This window comes from Aquarana catesbeiana, linkage group LG02 (genome assembly GCF_042186555.1).
Source record: "Aquarana catesbeiana isolate 2022-GZ linkage group LG02, ASM4218655v1, whole genome shotgun sequence".
In the NCBI taxonomy this organism is placed as follows: Eukaryota; Metazoa; Chordata; class Amphibia; order Anura; family Ranidae; genus Aquarana; species Aquarana catesbeiana.
Window position 1 is genome coordinate 371,455,545 of NC_133325.1, and position 8,186 is coordinate 371,463,730.

Here is an 8,186-nt window from a genome sequence, read left to right on the forward strand (position 1 = left end):
ACCCCAAACACACCTCCAAGATGACCACTGCTTTGCTAAAGAAGCTGAGAGTAAAGGTGATGGACTGGCCAAGCATGTCTCCAGACCTAAACCTTATTGAGCATCTGTGGGGCATCCTCAAATGAAGGAGTGCAAGGTCTCTAACATCCACCAGCTCCATGATATCATCATGGAGAAGTGGAAGAGGACTCCAGCGGCAACCTGCGAAGCTCTGGTGAAATCCATGCCCAAGAAGGTTAAGGGAGTGCTGGAAAATAATGGTGGCCACAAAAAATATTGACACCAAACGCATTATTTTTTACTTTTTGCTATAATAAATATCCCCCAAATATATATAAAAATCGCAATAAGCGAATATTGATTGGTTTGCGCAAAAGTCATAGCGTCTACAAAATAGGGGATAGATTTATAGCATTTTCATTATTAATTTTTTTTTTACTAGTAATGGCGGCAATCTGCAATTTTTATCGTGACTGCGACATTATGGCGGACACATCGGACAATTTGACACATTTTTGGAACCATTGGCATTAATACAGCGATCAGTGCGATTAAAAAATGCATTGATTACTGTAAAAATGTCACTGGCAGTGAAGGGGTTAACACTAGGGGGCGGTGAAGAGTTTAACTATGTTCCCTGGGAGGTGGTTCTAACTGAAGGGGGGGGGACAAACTACAGGGAGTGACAGACACACACTTGTCCCTGTTCTGTGTCGGGTGCGCGCGCCTGCTATTCGGACCTCACGAGATCACGTACAGTAACGTAATTTCACGCAGGGGAGCCAGCCTGCCACAGTAAAACTGCGGCGGCTGGTCCGGAAGCGGTTAATGGCTGTGTGTTGAGTTATTTTTAGGGGACAGCAAATTGCCACTGTTATACAAGCTGTACATTCACTACTTTATATTGTAGCAAAGTGTCATTTCTTCAGTGTTGTCACATGAAAAGATATAATAAAAAATTTACAAAAATGTGAGAGGTGGACTCACTTTTGTGTATATATATATCTATATAGATATATATATCTATATATCTATATAGATATATAGATATATATATCTATATAGATATATATATATATAGATATATATAGTGTGTGTGTGTTATAGCTCATGTTAGTGCACTTTCTCATATCCTTCTAATGCCGTGTACACACGACCGGACTTTCCAGCATAAAAGGTCCGACGGAATCATTATGTTGGACATTCCGATCGTGTGAGGGCTTCATTGGACTTTCTATTTCTAAAATTCTGATGGACCTAGAAATAGAACATGTTTCAAATCTTTCCGACGGACTCAATTCCTATCGGGAAAACCGTTCGTCTGTATGGTAGTCCGACGGACCAAAAACAATGCAAGGGCAGCTATTGGCTACTGGCTATTGAACTTCCTTTTTCTAGTCCCGTCGTACGTCATCGCGTTCTAAACTAACGGACTTTGGTGTGATCGTGTGTAGGCAAGTCAGTTTCAGCGGAACTCCGTCGGAACTCTGTCGGAAAGACCGTCAGAGTCTATTCTGAAGGAGAGTCCGGTCGTATGTACGCGGTATAATGCCCCGTACACACGGTCGGATTTTCTGACGGAAAATGTGTGATAGGACCTTGTTGTCGGAAATTCCGACCGTGTGTAGGCTCCATCACACATTTTCCATCGGAATTTCCGACACACAAAGTTTGAGAGCATGCTATAAAATTTTCCGACAACAAAATCCGTTGTCGGAAATTCCGATCGTGTGTACACAAATCCGACGGACAAAGTGCCACGCATGCTCAGAATAAATTAAGAGACGAAAGCTATTGGCTACTGCCCAGTTTATAGTCCCGACGTACGTGTTTTATGTCACCACGTTCAGAATGATCAGATTTTCCGACAACTTTGTGTGACCGTGTGTATGCAAGACAAGTTTGAACCAACATCCGTCGGAAAAAATCCATGGATTTTGTTGTCGGAATGTCCGATCAATGTCCGACCGTGTGTACAGGGCATTAGTCTTTTTATAGTGGGAGGGTCTCATACTCATAGTTCCCAACTGTACTGTACCTCATTTGAACTGTCTCTTTTTTGAAACAACATCCTGCTGTCCCTCTTTCAAAACTACACCGAACCTTCCATCCCACCTCTAAAGTATTGCATTTTTTGCTTTGAAAGGCCAGTATAGAAGAAAAGATGTAGTGAAACACTTGTGGGTTTTACCAGACATTTTTTACAGTTTTCATTCTTCATTGACCTCTGGATGTGTTGAAAAGGTATGTTATTTACATGTTTTATGCTAAAAGGTTACCCTCTTGATGCATAAAGCCTGGGTAAGGGGCGGAGAGGGATATGTGTGGGGGGGGGGGTCAATCCCCCCCCCCCATGCGTGTACCCATTACGCAGGCTAGTATAGCCCTGTTTGGCGGCCACTTTAAGGGGCATGAACCACACAGCCCGGCCATTCTTTCTTCCTCCTCCACCAGACCATGGACAGACAGCTCAGCCTAATTATTCTCCTGTGGTAAACTAAGGCTGATTGTCCCTCCCCAGGTAAAAAAAAATATTTATGGCTCTGGTTGGTAGGAAGAAAAATGTAATTTTATAGTTTTTAATTAAAATAAGGACCCATTCAGACTTTTGTGTTGTGATAACAAGCCGTAAAACATCTTAACGCAATGCACTGTAACACAAGTGTAACAGCGCTGAAATGCTATTGATTTTGAATGGCACCCTAAAACACCTAGACTAGGCTGTGTTAGATGGGGCCCTGCAGTGGATGTATTTTAGAACACCACAATGCACAGATGTGGACTTTATGTGAATTGTGCTATTCTACATTGAAAAAATAGTCACGTCCCTTCGCATTTCTGCATTGGCAGTCCATTTGAAATTGATGGGCTGGCTTCACGCAGTAAAAGTTAAGATGAGTATGGTAGTTTACTGCAACAGATTAAACTAGTCTGCGTGGGCCTTTAATGACAAAATGACTTAGATCATATATTTTACTGTATGTTGGATTATATGTTTAGTAGATATTTACTTTAAACAAATGTATTTTAGAATCAAAGCTGTCCCGTATTAAGAAGAATCACAATGATGCAGAAATGATTGCGGACATTTTTTTTAAATGCACACCACTATTACACACTACTTTTTAGATTAGTGCGTTCGTACATTAGTAGTCTCACAGTGTTTTATAAGCAGAAATTTCTATGAACACTTTTATATTCACTAATTATGGATTCATATTTATTTGTGAATATTGTGATATTTTCTGTAATATTTTGTTCTGGAAATTAAGCTTCTCTAGAAATGTTTACTTTGCATAAATTATATAACCTATCAATTTATAAATTCTGTGATAATTAAACATGTATTCAATTTTAAAAAAATGCTACAAGTTTTAAAAAGTATTATGCAAGAATTTAGGCTGGAAATTTAAATGTATGTATAAGTTTTTACCTTTTAAAGGATAACTAAACCCATAAACAAAAAATGTAATATATTGCACCTTCCAGTCTTTACATGTGGTGGCTGCATTAGTTTTCTACTCTCTTTCAAACTAGAACATTTTAAGCAAATACAGAAATTACTTGTTGATCTTGCTGTAGCACCCTCTAGTGTGAAACTAGATTGGTGCAGGGAAATTTAAGGTGTGACTCGTGGTTAGTTTGTGAGTCAGAAACTGGGTTAGGGTTACTGCAGGTTAGGCTGGATTGCTCTACAGAGGCAGGTCTCTGGTACCTCCCCCTGGATCTGGAAGTTTGGAGAAACTTATAGAAGTTAGTGGGTGGAGGCCAGAAGGACTGATCTGCATACTTGAGGGAACTTGGCCAATCCCCAGGCAGAATTTCCTGTCTGGGTGGCCTTAAAGGGTAAGTTCGCCTTTGTACACTTTTTTTCTAAATTCCAGCTCCCCTATGCACCAATATAGCATTCATGTACTTTTTTTGCAAAAATATCAAAGCTTTCCATTAAATCTACAGTCACTTACTTTTCTTGTCCTAATCCACGTTTCCAGACACAGGGGCCCCCTCCTAGGCCACAGGCAGTCTCCTCAGAGCTCCATCTTCCACCCCACTCCCAGGCTAGCATGACTCTTCCAGATTTAAAGGGTAAGTTCACCTTTGTACACTTTTTTTTCTCTAAATTCCAGCTCCCCTATGCACCAATATGGCATTCATGTACTTTTTTTGCAAAACTATCAAAGCTTTCCATTAAATCTACAGTCACTTACTTTTCTTATCCTAATCCATGTTTCCAGACGTTTCTATTAGGCTACTTTCAGACTGGGGCGGGCCGCTTTACCGTCGTTTTAGCTGCACTATTCGGCCACTAGCGGGATGGTTTTAACCCCCGCTAGTGGCCGAAAAAGGGTTAAAACCGCTGGCAAACCGCCAGCAAATTGCCACTGCAGCGGTGCTTTGCCGGCTGTTTAGCGGCGCTGCCCCATTGATTTCAATGGGCAGTTGCGCTTTACAGAGCAAACACACAGCAAGCACACATTTTACCTTGTGAAAAAATGAGGGGCAAATGCTGCAAAAAGCACAGTAAAAAACACACAACCCACAAAACGCCAAAATGCCCCATTGACCGCATGTAGTGCAGCCAATTTAAATCAACAGGCTGTCCTATGTGTGTCACAGGAAAAATGAGACACAAAATGTGCGCTCCCACTATGCTAGATGTGAATGGGGCCTGAAAGTGAAATTGGTGCGATAACACAAGAACAATGAGGCTCCATTCACATCTGTGCGTTTCCTTGCATTTCAGAAAGGCGTTGCACCAAAAATCACAGTAAAAAACGCACCAAGCTCCGCTCTAAAAAATAGTTCTGAAGCTTCTTTGGGGCAATTGCTGTGTGTAGGGTAGCCCATTCAGCCATTCAGGTGGATGGGCTGCCCTATGTGTGATGAGTAAAAATGCTCCAAAACGCCTCCCCCCCACGCTAAAAAAAAAAAAAAAACGCATGTGGGAATGCGAGTTCCCGATATGCAGAGTTGTGAGTGGGGCTTGAGAGCTGAGTGTTTCCATCCACTCCCTATGTACTTGTATAAAGATGGCCATACACTATGCAATCTGATTGTGTATTTAGTGAGAAGGGTGATCACTGATTGATTGCATCTCATTTAAAAAATGTGCACCTGGGAATGGGAGGGTGGATGATGCAGGGTGTGTGCTAATAAGGTCAGCTGGTCAACTCCTTCCTGTGTCATGACCTGAAGTCTGATCAGGAAGAAGACAATACTAAAGGAAGCGAATGGAAATGTGGATTAGGACAAGAAAAATAAAGTCACTGTAGATTTAATGGAAAGCTTAGATATTTTTGCAAAAAAGTACATGAATGCCATATTAGAGCATAGGGGAGCTGGCATTTGGAAAAAAAAGTGTACAAAGGTGAACTTACCCTTTAAATCTGGGAGAGCCATGCTAGCCTGGGAATGGGGTGGAAGATGGAGCTTGGAGACTGCCGGTGGCCTAGGAGGGGGCCCCTGTGTCTGTGAGAGGGGGGGGCTCTGCCTCCAGGCTGGACTTGGCTTGGCTTGGGAAGATCCTATTAGTATCTTGGTTTGAAGAGGAATCTTGCCTAAGGAGCAGCAGGGAGCAAAGAGGACAGTGTGAGTACATCAACACAATCAGGGATTCACAAGGGGAGAGACTGCCACATGTAGCAAGCTTTAAGGTGGAAAGCGTTGTGCTTAAGCCTTCCTCTTACTTGCCCTAGGAGATCTTTGGAGCAGCCAGAAGGGCTGGTTTACAAGCAGCCAGGTGGGCTGGTAGTTCCTGCAGCCAGTAGAGCTGGGAGCAGTTTCTACAGTGGAGTTGGAGATATTCCTGAATGCAGCTTACAACACACTGCTATTTTCTAAAAGGGACTGAGAGTTCCTACTCTTCAAGGGGCTTTTGCTTTTGATCACCAAAGACTGTCATTGTCCCGGGAGGACAGTTCAGGATCTTGTACATAAGGAGGACGTTGTCCCCGTTTATTGTTTCACTCAAGCTGGGCATCCCATATTTCCGATTCCCCATCCAAGTTATCACCCCTATTAAAACAACAAAACCAAATTCAGAGACTGTTCCTAGTGTCTGGATGAAAATAAAGAATGCTTGTTGCCTGGCTGTGTAGGAGTAGGGGGAGCAGTTATCAGAAGCCCTTGGGGGGGGGGGGGGTAGTGCTACATTGCCAAGAATACAGTGTCCTTGTCACTTCCAGTGAGCTGCACAGAAGAGAAACTTCCCCTCCTAGCTATTTCACTGTAAGGCCCCTTTCACACTGGGGCGGCGTCGGCGGTAAAACATTGCTACTGTTAGCGGCGTTTTACCGTCTGTATTTGGCCGCTAGCGGCACCACTCCAAAGATGCTGCTAGCAGGACTTTTTTTACTGTCCTGCCAGCGCACCGCTCTAATGTGAAAACCCTCAGGGCTTTCACAATGGAGACAAAGCAGCGGCACTTTCAGGACGGTTTGCAGGTGCTATTTTTAGCGCAATAGCGCCTGCAAACCGCCCCAGTGTGAAAGGGGCCTAAACTACCTATGGCATACCTCCCAACTTTTTGAGATGCAAACGAGAGACACTTATTAGCAAAAGTATGTATGCATAGGACACGCCCCCTTAAAGGAGAATTTACTGAAATTTACTTAATTTACTTAAACCCACAAGTGCTTTATTTACCACTTCTATTCCTTTATACTGGCTTTTGACAAGAGAAATAGTGCATTTTCTTTACAACTATATAGATCAGACCAAAATGAGGGACAAATGAGGAGGAATGAGGGCTGAGGGACATTGCTCCAAATCATGGACAGTCGGGAGCTATTAACCTATGGCTCTGCCCCCATGTAATTGAGATAAAGAGGTACAGACATGTTTGTAGTCCATATCAGGAAAGTACCCTAGAGTGACAACTATGGCTCCCTCCAAAGATACAGCTGAGAAATAATGTAGCCACCTAGAGACAGGAAGTGTGTTATTTGCAGGATGACTGGGTACATATAAAGCAAAAGGAGCTTGAAAAAAACAAAACAAATACAGCCTGCACACCAAGGACTAGTAATCTGATATATATATTGTATATTACATTTTAGTCTTGGATTTAGATACACTTTTTAGGAAATTAAATAAAATAGCAAATTATCGTTGTCTTGCATGTTGCTTATGTACCACAGTAGTACATTTTCAATCTCTATCTCCTAATTTACCCATTATCATTTATCATATTTCACCCCTTTCAACAAGTCCCTGTGACTATAGAAAAATGTATCATTCATAAAACGAAATTGATGCTTTCCTGTTTCCTAGTTTTCTCGGCCTTCGGAGGAGAATCAGAATCCATCTGATATTTCTACAGTAAGCACTTCCTCTTTAGTAAATACAGTATTACATAAGTCCATTGAATAGTATACACGTCAGTATAATTCATATATATATATATCTTTCCTTGTGATAAATATGTTACCTTACCAGTTTTCAAAACTGTCAATGTTTTGACGTTAACAAATAGGACATATTTTAGATAAGACAGTGGCGTTTTCAGGATTTCTAAAGAACGTTCCAGCATCCAGTATGTCTTATATGGAAAGTTCAAGCTCCAGCTTTCTGCTGTAAACTGTCTGTACACGAGTACACGAACAGCAAAATAAAAATGAAACGATCCGTCTTGTCCTTGAGGCTTCAAACAATTTGACAAAGTAATCCTGTCGCCAATGAGTCATTTCTGCAGTTTTCTTGTCATCGCAGCTTGGTATAGGTTCCAGATATCAGAAACATCATGAAGACAAAATAAGTCGTTATAACACACAAGCATGTAATTCTATCTGTATTCTGTACTGCCAGTAATCTCTCCTACAGGTATATGGGAGGGAAAGGGGAAGGTAGGCAGAGCTGTAATCCAGGACACACATGAAGTCAATAATGGCAGGTGTGTCAACCAATGAGAGGAATGTCTATAACCTTAAAGGAATGACAGTTGAGTCATAGTGAAATGTTGGAGAATGCTTCTCTCATCAGGTATGAGATAAACAGCAACAGGCAGAGCTGGGAGTCAGTGAAGGAGCACAAATAACATCCATTGAAAGTGAAAATGTTTCAGGCTGTCAGCGACAACATCATTTATTTTGTAGGCATCATTTATTATTTACATCTCTGCGAGTAAAAGTGTATTTTCTGTGTACATTTTGTTTTAGATAGCATTGCAATACCGTAACTGAATTGTA

General features: G+C 41.7%; 1 protein-coding gene across 1 annotated transcript in view; it reads right to left on the bottom strand.

Annotated features, from left to right (window-relative positions):
• The window catches only part of LOC141128050 (merlin-like), a 142,313-nt gene extending 134,458 nt beyond the window's left edge, over window positions 1-7,855 (bottom strand). The window contains exon 1 of the mRNA XM_073615096.1: window positions 7,435-7,855. The gene's annotated coding sequence lies outside the window, so the exon portion shown is untranslated. The remainder of the gene's footprint in view (window positions 1-7,434) is intronic.
• Window positions 7,856-8,186: the final 331 nt, after the last annotated feature.